This window comes from Rhinopithecus roxellana, chromosome 13 (genome assembly GCF_007565055.1).
Source record: "Rhinopithecus roxellana isolate Shanxi Qingling chromosome 13, ASM756505v1, whole genome shotgun sequence".
Lineage (NCBI taxonomy): Eukaryota > Metazoa > Chordata > Mammalia > Primates > Cercopithecidae > Rhinopithecus > Rhinopithecus roxellana.
Window position 1 is genome coordinate 109,143,015 of NC_044561.1, and position 12,791 is coordinate 109,155,805.

At 48.9% G+C, this 12,791-nt stretch overlaps 1 protein-coding gene across 1 annotated transcript in view; it reads right to left on the bottom strand.

The window, feature by feature from the left end:
• Positions 1-4,468, bottom strand: part of NDRG3 (NDRG family member 3) — a 99,385-nt gene extending 94,917 nt beyond the window's left edge. Inside the window, exon 1 of the mRNA XM_030915606.1 lies at positions 4,386-4,468. The gene's annotated coding sequence lies outside the window, so the exon portion shown is untranslated. The remainder of the gene's footprint in view (positions 1-4,385) is intronic.
• Positions 4,469-12,791: the final 8,323 nt, after the last annotated feature.

Consider the following 12,791-nt stretch of genomic DNA (forward strand, 5'->3'; position numbering starts at 1 on the left):
TGTTCTAAGCACATAAATGGAATCTTAATAGAGTTGCTGGTTAATGTCTTTAAGGATGAATTCACTGAGAAGAAATACTGATAACCCTTTAGTGGCTAAAAAGTCTGGGATTTCAAGTCGTAGCCCCAGTTCTGCGACCGTGGACAAGTTCAATTCTCAGGATGATGTCCCCCACCACCTTTCTTTCTTAGCAGCGCTTGAAAATAGCACACAAAAACTTAGTTAGCTTGATTATGGATATTTACCAGGTTTCAGGGCTTTCTTTGGTAAATTAATTTTTTTTTTTTTTTGAGACGGGAGTCTCACTCTGTGGCCCAGGCTGGAGTGCAGTGGCCGGATCTCAGCTCACTGCAAGCTCTGCCTCCTGGGTTTACGCCATTCTCCTGTCTGAGCCTCCCGAGTAGCTGGGACTACAGGCGCCCACCACCTCGCCCGGCTAGTTTTCTGCATTTTTTTTTTTTTAGTAGAGACGGAGTCTCACCATGTTAGCCAGGATGGTCTCGATCTCCTGACCTCGTGATCCGCCCATCTCGGCCTCCCAAAGTGCTGGGATTACAGGCTTGAGCCACTGCGCCCGGCCTGGTAAATTAATTTTTAAAAATCACAGTGCTAAGTGAGAAGGTCAATTAATGACTCAATGCTCCTTTTCAGCCTGAATAACATACAATTTTATGAAACACCCCATGTAGGAATATCTTATTCCATTATAGTCTAATATTGCTTTGCTTATAACATTAATATGGGAATGTTCAGATTTGATTTTAATACAGTTAGATACAATGTTTCCCAATTAGCTAGTAAGCTCTCTCAACAGGACCCTGTTTGATTCAACTGTGAATCTTCTACCATATCGGGCGCCATACATCCATACCTTACCCATAGTTAATATATTTACAGAAAATTATTTGGAAAAACTCTTTTAGAAGCTTTATTTAAATAGAGAATCTATGCACATATCTGCTGCCTCCCAAAGGACTCTTTTGAATATTTGTTATTATAAATTCCATGTAATGATATACAGTAAAAAGTGTGATTACTTTGATACAACCGGGGCAATCAGCCACAGAAGGCAAAAGAATGTAAAAATGGATCTCTCATGCATTTAGGGACAGACTAAAAGGGTATAAGCCTCAGGCTATCCTACTGCAACATGCAAATGAAAACTGCCCTGTACATGGAAACAGCATATACACTGTTGGGGATAAACAGGCATTTTTCCCTGCTCAAAAGTAACAATTCAGAATAAAACAAAAGCAGTCGGGCTCGGTGGCTCACGCCTCTACTCCCACCACTTGGGGAGGAGGAGGCAGGCGGATCACCTGAGGTCAGGAATTCAAGACCAGCTTGGCCAACATGGTGAAAATCCGTCTCTATTAAAAATGCAAAAATAGCTGGGCATGGTGGCGGGCACCTGTAATTCCAGCTACTTGGTAGGCTGAGGCAGGAAAATCGCTTGAATCCGGGAGGCGGAGGTTGCAGTGAGCCGAGATTGCGCCATTGCATTCCAGCCTGGGCAACAAGAGGGAAACTCTGTCTCAAAAAAAAAAATAAAATAAAATAAAACAAAGCAGCTCGGCCGGGTCTGGTGGCTCACGCCTGTAATCCCAGCACTATGGGAGGCCGAGGTGGGTGGATCACGAGGTCAGGAGATCGACACCATCCTGGCTAATACAGTGAAACCCCGTCTCTACTGAAAAAAAAAACAAAAAAATTAGCCGGGCGTGGTGGCGGGCACCTGTAGTCCTGGCTACGCGGGAGGCTGAGGCAGGAGAATGGTGTGAACCCGGGAGGCGGAGCTTGCAGTGAGCCGAGATTGCAGCACTGCACTCCAGCCTGGGGGACAGAGCGAGACTCCATCTCAACAAACAAACCAAAAACAAAAACAAGAAAAACCAAAAGCAGCTCAACTGTGAGTGCACGTTCGAGTAACATAAACAGGCTTTTCTGAGTCTTGCTCTGTCGCCCAGGCTGGAGTGCAGTGGCGCAATCTGGGCTCACTGCAAGCTCCGCCTCCCGGGTTCACGCCATTCTCCTGCCTCAGCCTCCCGAGTAGCCGGGACTACAGGCGCCCACCACCACGCCCGGCTAATTTTCTGTATTTTTATTTTTATTTTTTATTTTTATTTTTTTGAGACTGAGTCTCACTCTGCCGCCCAGGCTGGACTGCAGTGGCCGGATCTCAGGTCACTGCAAGCTCCGCCTCCCGGGTTTACGCCATTCTCCTGCCTCAGCCTCCCGAGTAGCTGGGACTACAGGCGCCCGTCACCTCGCCCGGCTAGTTTTTGTATTCTTTTTAGTAGAGACGAGGTTTCACCGTGTTAGCCAGGATGGTCTCGATCTCCTGACCTCGTGATCCGCCCATCTCGGCCTCCCAAAGTGCTGGGATTACAGGCTTGAGCCACCGCGCCCGGCCAATTTTCTGTATTTTTTTAGTAGAGACGGGGTTTCACCGTGTTAGTCAGGATGGTCTCGATCTCCTGACTTCGTAATCCGCCCGCCTCGGCCTCCCAAAGTGCTGGGATTAGAGGCGTGAGCCACCGTGCCCTTCCCAGAAACAGGCTTTTTGATGCAAGACTCTTATCTGCAAGTTTTCAAAAACGACACGGTGGATGGAAGCCTTTGAGTGGCAAATGGTGATGACAGGTTGAATCTAAAGGAAGGGACAAGCAAAGAGAAACTGAAGGGCAGGAAGGAGGAACAGAAGGGCAGAACACCACCATTTGAGTAATGAAAAGGGGCAGTGGAAATTCACTGAGTCCTTACCAAGGATCTACTGTGAGCCAGGCATCTGGAGCTGCAAAGATGGACCATGCCCTCAAGGGGCTAGAAGTCCGCAGGGTAAGACTGAGGCTAAGACCCTGTTTTGTGAATGTGTAATTCTAACTGGGAAAATCAAGCAGGGAAGGCTTCACAGAGAAGGTGGTGATTTAGTGGAGCCTTTGAAATGTGGAGGAGGATTTGCTAAGGGAGAAAAACGACAGTTTGAGCTAGTTATTTTAGGGGAGAAACATTCACATATTTTTATAGCTGTTCATTTGGAACTTTAAATCATGGGAGACTTCTTAAATTCAGCACCACTCTATCAATGTTCTCTTTCCCTTCTTACTTTATCTTAAATACTGAAATGTTCAAGCCTAACCTTAGGGCAGAACCAGAAAGCCCCGGACAGAAAGCCCCGGAATGAGGTGAGTGCTAGCCAAATCTGCTCTGTCACCTCCAAATCCAGCCTGCCGAGCTAGCCCAGTCAGCCCATTCAGCCCAGTCCTGCTCTCTCAGCAGCCGGGAAAGGACGGCTAATAATATCCCCTGAGGGCCAGGGTAAGGGAGGGGGGCGCGGGGCAGGCGGATCTGGATGCCAGTAGGGAAGGATCACTCTTGTTCTGTCAGTAAGCCACCAAAGGAGAGCTTCCCTGCCTCCTAAGCCATGGGGCTCCTACCTGTGATAGGGAGTCCAGCTCTGCAGGAAAAAAAAAAGGGCTTCATGACAAGGAAGGGGGCAGCATTTGGATTGGGACATGCTGAGGTGGTTATGCGAGGTTATCTTAATAAAATGCTTAGCAAGATCCCTGGCACACAGCAAGCGTTGGAAGAATGTTAGCTCTTATATTAATAACACTATTATTATTACAATAACACCTCAATTGTACTCTGACAACAAGAAAATCTTTGTGCAGCCTACTTTTATGACGTTCGAGAGCAACTTCAGAGATGACAAGTGATTTCAAAATTTTTTCAAAGGTACGAGATCAAATTCCAACCGCACTGGCCTGAGAGCCCGAGACCGTGAGTTGAGAGCTGACCCTGCCACTTGTCAGCTGCGTGACCTTGGGCATGGCACTTCACCTTTCCGTGCCTCAGTTTCCTCGGCTGTTAAGTGGGGCTAAGAAGCCTCTCCCCGGTAGGGCAGTCGTAGGGTCCCGTTAGAGGATGCCCTCTGCTGCTTTGGGGCCGGATGGCTGCAAGGGCTGCTCACGGTCCCTCTTCCAAGCATCTGGGCTCTTGGAGCGGGCGAGGTAGATGGATAACAACCCCAAGGCCCACCGAGCTCTGCTACCTGCAGAGCCGGAGCGAGAGAAGGGTTCGCGCCTGCGGGGGGCGTCCCTGTGACCTAGGGCGTTGAGCCCAGAAGGAGGCTCTCTTGCAGCCCGCACGCTGTCGCCGGCGGTCTGGGCTCGGGGAGCCGCCGAAGAAAGCCGGGCTGACCTGGGTCCGACGGGCGGGGCGGGGCAGAGGGGCCCCGGGGGTACGGGGGAGGCAGGCAGCACGGGCCCCCAGGGCCTCGCCGTGCCGCGGAGATGATACCGGGAAGGAACAGGGCAAAGGAGCGACGCCCCCGCATGCGGCGCCGCGCGCCCCCCGCGGGCCCGGCGGAGGCGCTCACTCACCTGAGGCGCGGGCACCCGCCGTGAGTGCAGCAGCGGCAGCGGCGGCGGCGGCGGCGGCGGCGGCGGCGAGAGGGGCGGAGGAGGTGCTGCGGCCGCGCAGGCGCGCCGAGAACGCCAGGGCCGCTCATGCGTGCTGTGGCCGTCCACCTCGGGAACTACCGAGAAGATGGTGGCTGAGCCGGGAGAGGCTGGCGGCGCCATCTTTGATGTAGTTTTTCTTGCTGCGGAGTTTCCTCAGGGAAGAATCTCAGATTTTGGAGGTGCTGGGCGGGAGGGCGGTTGACCGCTGCGTCTGGAGCGCTTCCCTCCGTTCTCTGAGTCGCATTTTTATGAAGTCCCTAAAAGCTCTTGCAGAGTATGGCATTCTCCTTTTAAGGTGACCTAGAGCCATACCCAAGGTCACAGGGCGCCTAGCACAGTGCTGGGCACGTGGAAAGAGCTTAGTAAATTTTTGGTGAATGAACATAGTAATTTAAGAACTAGAGTCCAAGACTCGGCTCCGAATTATCAGTCCTCCATTGTATCACCCCTATTACAACTGTCAGCCAAATCATCTACTTTCTTGAATACAACATTAGAGATGGAATTTTTTTTCCCAGGATGATTGCAGATATTAAACTTAATGACCCAACAATTTAAACAACACCAACATATATAGGACACACTCTCTTCCTCTATTTATTATCTATTATTTCTTTCGCATTAAGTACTACTGACTAAAAGTTGTTTTTTGTTGTTGTTTGTTTGTTGTTTTTGTTTTTGTTTTTGTTTTGGGACGGAGTCTCGCTCTGTCGCCAGCCTGGAGTGCACTAGCGCGATCTCGGCTCACTGCAACCTCTGCCTCCTGGGTTCAAGCGATTCTCCTGCCTCAGCCTCTCGAGTAGCTGGGACCACAGGCGTGTGCCACCAGGCCTGGCTAATTTTTCTATTATTAGTAGAGATAGGTTTTCACCGTGTTGGCCAGGATGGTCTCCATCTCTTGACCTAGTGATCTGCCCGCCTCGGCCTCCCAAAGTGCTGGGATTACAGGTGTGAGCCACTGCGCCCAGCCCCTCCCCACTCCCCCCCCCCCTTTTTTTTAACCAGAGCCAGTGGCACCATCTCGGTTCACTGCAACTCTGCCTCCCGGATTCAACTGATTCTCCTGCCTCAGCCTCCCAAGTAGCTGGGACTACAGGCGCACGCCACCATGTCCGGGTAATTTTTGTACTTTTTTTTTTTTTTTTTTTTTTTTGAGACGGAGTCTCGCTCTGTCGCCCAGGCTGGAGTGCAGTGGCCGGATCTCAGCTCACTGCAAGCTCCGCCTCCCGGGTTTACGCCATTCTCCTGCCTCAGCCTCCCGAGTAGCTGGGACTACAGGCGCCCGCCACCTCGCCCGGCTAGTTTTCTGTATTTTTTAGTAGAGACGGGGTTTCACTGTGTTAGCCAGGTCTCGATCTCCTGACCTCGTGATCCGCCCGTCTCAGCCTCCCAAAGTGCTGGGATTACAGGCTTGAGTCACCGCGCCCGAAATATATTCTTTTAATTAAGGCAAACTGAACAAATAAATATTACCGAACATCTCACAGGTCAACAATAATATTGTTATTCATCAAGCACACTTCCTGAACCAAATTTAGTTGGAGGGAAAACTAACATTAATTGACTACAGCCATTTATTATATGGTTTATGTTTGTTAACATTTACTGAATTCAAATTAGTTCTAGTTTACCATCCACTATGTATCCATATGTCCTTGGTTAGATGATTAAGTCTCTCCATGCCTCTCCATGCCCCAGTTCCTCATCTATAGTCACACACCCAGAAATAGAAGTTACAAGGTTGTGGCAAAGACTGACTGATAATATGCATGTAAAATGCTTAGAGTTCAGTAAGTATTATTTTTCTTTATTCTCTCCTGTTTGGCTGTTGTTGAAGATACAAAACATACTTCTTGAGTTTGAACAAATCCTTATAAGCAAAAAATGCAATACAATGTAATAAATAAAATGAGGGAGGGTATAATCATCTTTAGAGAGATAATCTATCCCCATTTTACAGATGAGGAAATTGAGGATAAAATGAAAATTCACAGCCCGGCGCGGCGGCTCACGCTTGTAATCCCAGCAGGCCGAGGTGGGTGGATCACGAGGTCAGGAGATCGAGACCATCCTGGCTAACAAGGTGAAACCCTATGTCTACTAAAAATACAAAAATTAGCCAGGCATGGTGGCACGCACCTCTAGTCCCAGCTACTCGGGAGGCTGAGGCAGGAGAATGGCATGAACCCAGGAAGTGGAGCTTGCAGTGAGTTGAGATTGTGCCACTGCACTCCAGCCTGGGCAACAGAGCAAGACTCCGTCTCAAAAAAAAAAGAAAAAAGAAAATTCACTCCAACTCTCTCCATTATACTACTTTGTTTATGAAATAGTAGGCAATTAAGAGCATTTCTCTGATTCTTGAGATACAGATAAATAGAGATAGATATAGACGAGGGTCTCACCATGTTGCCCAGGCTGGTCTAGAACTCTTGGACTCAAGCAATCCTCAAACAAGCCTAGGCCTCCCAAAGTTCTGGGATTACAGGCATGAGCCATTGTGTCCTGCCCTCCTCTGATTCTTAAATGTTGGATTTCCATGAGACCATCCAAACTTTCCCTTCTTGCTCTACTGTGGACTATATCATTCATTCTCAAGTCATCAATAACTAGACATCAGCAACTCTCAAATGTTATTTCCAGTACAGATTTCTCCACCCAGTTCTCCACCTGTGTTATTTGACAGACCAGTTGATTTCTCCATTTGGTATCCCAAATAGAACTAGCTTTCCCATCTCTAACTGCTCCATCATCTATCCGCTGTTCAAGCTTCACCTTCTGCAGCATACTGATACCACTAAACTTTTATATTATTTAATCCTTATAGCATCCCTGTGATACAGGTTCTATAATTCTCTCAACCTTCGAGATAAGAGATTAAATAAATTTCTCAGTTACAGTTAATGAATGGCAGAAGGGCCTGATGCAGTGGCTCACGCCTGTGATCTCAGCACTTTGGGAAGCTGAGGCGGGTGGACCACGAGGTCAGAAGTTCCAGACCGGCCTGGCCAACATGGTGAAAACCCTGTCTCTACTAAAATGCAAAATTTAGCTGGACGTGGTGGTGCACGCCTGTAATTCCAGCTACTGGGGAGGCTGAGGCAGGAAAATGGCTTGAACCCAGGAGGTAGAGGTTGCCGTGAGCCAATTGTGCCACTGCACTCCAGCCTGGGTGACAGAACAAGACTCCATCTCATAAATAAATATAAATAAATGGCAGAGGTAGGTGTTTTTTTGTTTTTTTGTTTTTTTTTTTTTTTTTTGAGACAGAGTCTTGCTCTGTTGCCCAGGTTGGAGTGCAATGGCGCAATCTCAGCTCACTGCAACCTGCGCCTCCTGGGTTCAAGCGATTCTCCCACCTCAGCCTCCCGAGTAGCTGGGATTACAGACGCCCACCACCACGTCCAGCTAATTTTTTTTTTTTTTTTTTTTTTTTTTTTTTTGAGACTGAGTCTCGCTCTATCGCCCAGGCTGGAGTGCAGTGGCCGGATCTCAGCTCACTGCAAGCTCCGCCTCCCGGGTTTTACGCCATTCTCCTGCCTCAGCCTCCCCAGTAGCTGGGACTACAGGCGCCCGCCACCTTGCCCGGCTAGTTTTTTGTATTTTTTTTTAGTAGAGACGGGGTTTCACGGTGTTAGCCAAGATGGTCTCGATCTCCTGACCTCGTGATCCACCCGTCTCGGCCTCCCAAAGTGCTGGGATTACAGGCTTGAGCCACCGCGCCCGGCCTTTTTTTTTTTTTAAGCAGAGACAGGGTTTCACCATGTTGGCCAGGCTGGTCTGGAACTCCTAACCTCGTGATCCGCCCGCCTCAGCTTCCCAAAGTGCTGGGATTACAGGCGTGAGCCACCGCGCCCGGCCGAGTTAGGTTTTTTTTTTAAAACAGAGTCTTGCTCTGTCGCCCAGACTGGAGTGCAGTGGCACAATCTTGGCTCACCACAACCTTCGCCCCCTCTCGGGTTCAAGCGATTCTCCTACCTCAACCTCCTGAGTAGCTGGGATTACAGGCACCTGCCATCATGCTAGGCTAATTTTTGTATTTTTGAGGAAATGGGGTTTCACCATGTTGGCCAGGCTGGTCTTGAACTCCTGACCTCAGGTGATCCACCTGCCTCAGCCTCCCAAAGTGCTGGGATTACAGGTGTGAGCCACCATACCCGGCTAGAGTAAGGTTTTTAACACCTAGGTTCCATGTCTATGTTCCAGACACTGTGGGCAACAGCAGTCTCACCCCACTCGTCCAGTGCCAACACCCAGCACAAGCTGTTATTTCTCTCCTCGACGCCTGCAATAACCTAACTGGTCTCTCACACCCACAGCTTGCTTGCTTCTGTCTTTTCCCCACACCGCAACTAGAGTAATCTTTTTTTTTTTTTTTTTTTTGAGATGGAGTTTAGCTCTTGTGGACCAGGCTGGAGTGCAGAGGCACGATCTCCGGTCTTCCTGTTTCAAGTGAGTCTCCTGCCTCAGCCTCTCAAGTAGTTGGGACTACAGGAACGCGACACCACGTCCAGCTAATTTTTTGCATTTTTAGTAGAGACGGGGTTTCACCATGTTGGCCAGGATGGTCTCCATCTCTTGACCTCGTGATCCACCCACCTCAGCCTACCAAAGTGCTGGGATTACAGGTGTGAGCCACTGCGCTTGGCCGAGTAATCTTTTAAAAATAAAGTTCTGATCCTCTCGCCCTTTCTTGAAACCTTCTAATAACTTTCAATTATACTTGTTTCAGGCCAGTCTTCTGCTGGTGCCCAGCACTGCTGCTTTATTTTTATTTATTTATTTATTTATTTATTTATTTATTTATTTATTTATTTATTTATTTATTTGCGATGGAGTCTCGCTCTGTAGCCCAGGCAGGAGTGCAGTGGCGCGATCTCGGCTCACTACAAGCTCCGCCTCCCGGGTTTACGCCATTCTCCTGCCTCAGCCTCCCCAGTAACTGGGACTACAGGCGCCCGCCACCACGCCCGGCTAATTTTTCTTTTTACTTTTTAGTAGAGACGGGGTTTCACCGTGTTAGCCAGGATGATCTCGATCTCCTGACCTCGTGATCTGCCCGCCTCAGCCTCCCAAAGTGCTGGGATTACAGGCATGAGCCACCGCGCCCGGCCTTTTTTTTTTTTTGTAAGTGTCCTAGCATGCTCCACTCTCCTCCTCAAGCCTTTGAAAATTGCATCTCCTGGCCGGGCGCGGTGGCTCAAGCCTGTAATCCCAGCACTTTGGGAGGCCGAGACGGGCGGATCACGAGGTCAGCAGATCGAGACCATCCTGGCTAACATGGTGAAACCCCGTCTCTACTAAAAAATACAAAAAAAAAACTAGCCGGGCGAGATGGCGGGCGCCTGTAGTCCCAGCTACTCGGGAGGCTGAGGCAGGAGAATGGCGTAAAACCCGGGAGGCGGAGCTTGCAGTGAGCTGAGATCCGGCCACTGCACTCCAGCCTGGGCGACAGAGCAAGACTCCGTCTCAAAAAAAAAAAAAAAGAAAGAAAGAAAAAAAGAAAATTGCATCTCCTTTTGCCTGAAATGTCCCATTTAACTCCTTCATCTTTCCCAAGTCAACTGAAATATCTCTTCTGCAGAGTTTTCTCTTGGTCCTTGTGTTGTCAGCAAACTGAGCATCTTGAGAAAGAACCCATGTAGTTTTGCTCTTTGCTCGTCCCGCCAATCCTAGAACTGTGTATGGCATACGGCAGGTCCTCGGTAAATATATAAAAGAATAAAGAACAAATGTAGGTCAAAGCAAGGAGATGTCATCTCTCATTAACTGGCACTTGCGCCAAGGTTTAAGACTTAAGATTAAGACTGGGTGTTTAACTGAAATGGGATTTGTCCCTTTAGTGGGATCAGAGAATAAGAAACATTTTATTTTGGCTGAGCACAGTGGCTCACACTTGTAATCTCAGCATTTTGGGAGGCTGAGGTGGGTGGATATCTTGAGTCCAGTTTGAGACCAGCCTGGGCAACATGGAGAAACCCCATTCCAACGACAGTACAACAGTTAGGTCAGGGCCAGGCGTGGTGGCTCACACCTGTAATCCCAGCACTTTGGGAGGCCAAGGCGGGCAGATCACGAAGTCAGGAGATCAAGACCATCCTGGCTAAAACGGTGAAACCCCATCTCTACTAAAAATACAAAAAAATTAGCCAGGCATGGTGGCGGGTGTCTGCAGTCCCAGCTACTCGGGAGGCTGAGGCAGGAGAATGGCGTGAACCTGAGAGGCAGAGCTCGCAGTGAGCCAAGATTGCACCACTGCACTCCAGCCTGGGTGACAGAGCAAGACTCCGTCTAAAAAAAGGTTACCTCAGGTGCAGTGGCTCACGCCTGTAATCCCAGCACTTTGGGAGGCTAAGATGGGTGGCTTACCTAAGGTCAGAAGTTCAAGACCAGCCTGGACAACATGGTGAAATCCCATCTCTACTAAATATATAAAAATTAGCTGGATGTGGTGGTGCATGTGTATAATCCCATGTACTCAGGAGGCTGAGGCAGGAGAATCACTTATAGCCAGGAGGCAGATGTTGGAGTGAGCCGAGATGGCACTGCTGCACTCCAGCCTGGGCAACAGAGGGAGACTCCTCTCAAAACAAAACAAAAATTAGTCAGATGTGGTGGTGCACACCTGTAGTCCCAGCTGTTTAGAAGGCTGAGGTGGAAGAATTGCTTGAGCTCAGGAGGTTGAGGGTCCAGTGAGCCATAAGCGTGCCATGGCACCTACTGCCTGGATTTATTTATTTATTTAGTTAGTTAGTTAGTTAGTTAGTTAGTTTTTGAGCCAGGGTCTTGCTGTTGTCCAGGCGGGAGTGTAGTGGCACAATCATAGCTCGCTGCAGCCTTGAACTCCTGAGCTCAAGGGATCTTCCTGCCCCAGCCTCCTGAGTAGCTGGGACTACAGGCATGAGGACTATAGGCACGCACCATCAAGCCTGGCTAATATTTAAACTTTTTGAAGGGACGGGGGTCTCACCATCTTGCCTAGGCTGATCTCGAACTCCTAGTTTCAAGTGATCTTTCTACTTCAGCCTCCCAAAATGCTGGATTACAGGTGTGAGCCACCATGCCTGGCTAGAATAAGAAACATAAGTAATAAATTAGATGGTGGGTTTTTGTGTGTGTGTGTGGCTTTTAATTTAATTTAATTTATTTAATTAATTTATTTTTTTTGAGACAGAGTCTCACTCTGTCGCCCAGGCTGGAGTGCCGTGGTGTGATCTTGGCTCACTGCAAGCTCCGCCTCCTGAGTTGACACCGTTCTCCTGCCTTAGCCTCCCAAGTAGCTGGGACTACAGGCACCCGCCACCACGCCTGGATAATTTTTTGTGTTTTTAGTAGAGACAGGGTTTCACCATGTTAGCCAGGATGGTCTCGATCTCCTGACTTCATGATCCACCCGCCTCGGTGCTGGGATTACAGGAGTGGGCCACCGCGCCCGGCCCTTTTTTATTTTTATTTATTTCTTATTTTTTAAATTTTGAGGTAGGGTCTCACTTTGTTGCCCAGGCTGGAATGCAGTACTGTGATCATGTCTTGCTGCAGCCTTGGCCTTCCAGGCTCAATTGATCCTCTCACTTCAGCCTCCCAAGTAGCTGGAAATACAGGTATGCACCACCACTCTCAGCCAATTTTTGTATTTTTTGTAGACAGGGTTTCGGCATGCTGCCCATGGCTGGCCTCAAACTCCTGGGCTCAAGCGACCACTCACCTCAGCCTCCCAAAGTGCCTGGCCTAGTAGGTGTTCTACTGGTAATTAATGCAGAGGTATAGCTCAACACTACTGTTCACTTCAGCATCTTGGCAAAGAATCCATTTTCTGTTAAACCCTCCTACTCTTTTTTTTGTTTTGTTTTTTGAGACAGAGTCTTGCCTTTTCGCCCAGGATAAAGCAGTGCCCATGAGTGCAGTGGCACGAGCTCTGCCTCCTGGGTTCAAGTGATTCTCCTGCCTCAGCCTCCCAAGTAGCTGGGATTACAGGTGTGTACCACCATATCTGGCTATTTTTTTTTTTTATTTTTTGTAGATATGGGGATTCACCATGTTGGCCAGGGTGGTCTCGGACTCCTGACCTCAAGTGATCCACCTGCCTCGGCCTCCCAAAGTGCTGGGATTACAGGTGTGAGCCACCATGCCCATCCCTCCCCTTTTTTTTTTTTTTTTTTTTGAGATACAGTCTCACTCTGTAGCCCAGGCTGGAGTGCAATGGCACGATTTCAGCTCACTGCAACCTCCACCTCCTGGGTTCAAGCAATTCTTCTGCCTCACCTTCCCGAGTAGCTGGGATTACAGGTATGCACCAACACGCCCGGCTAATTTTTTTTTGTATTTTTA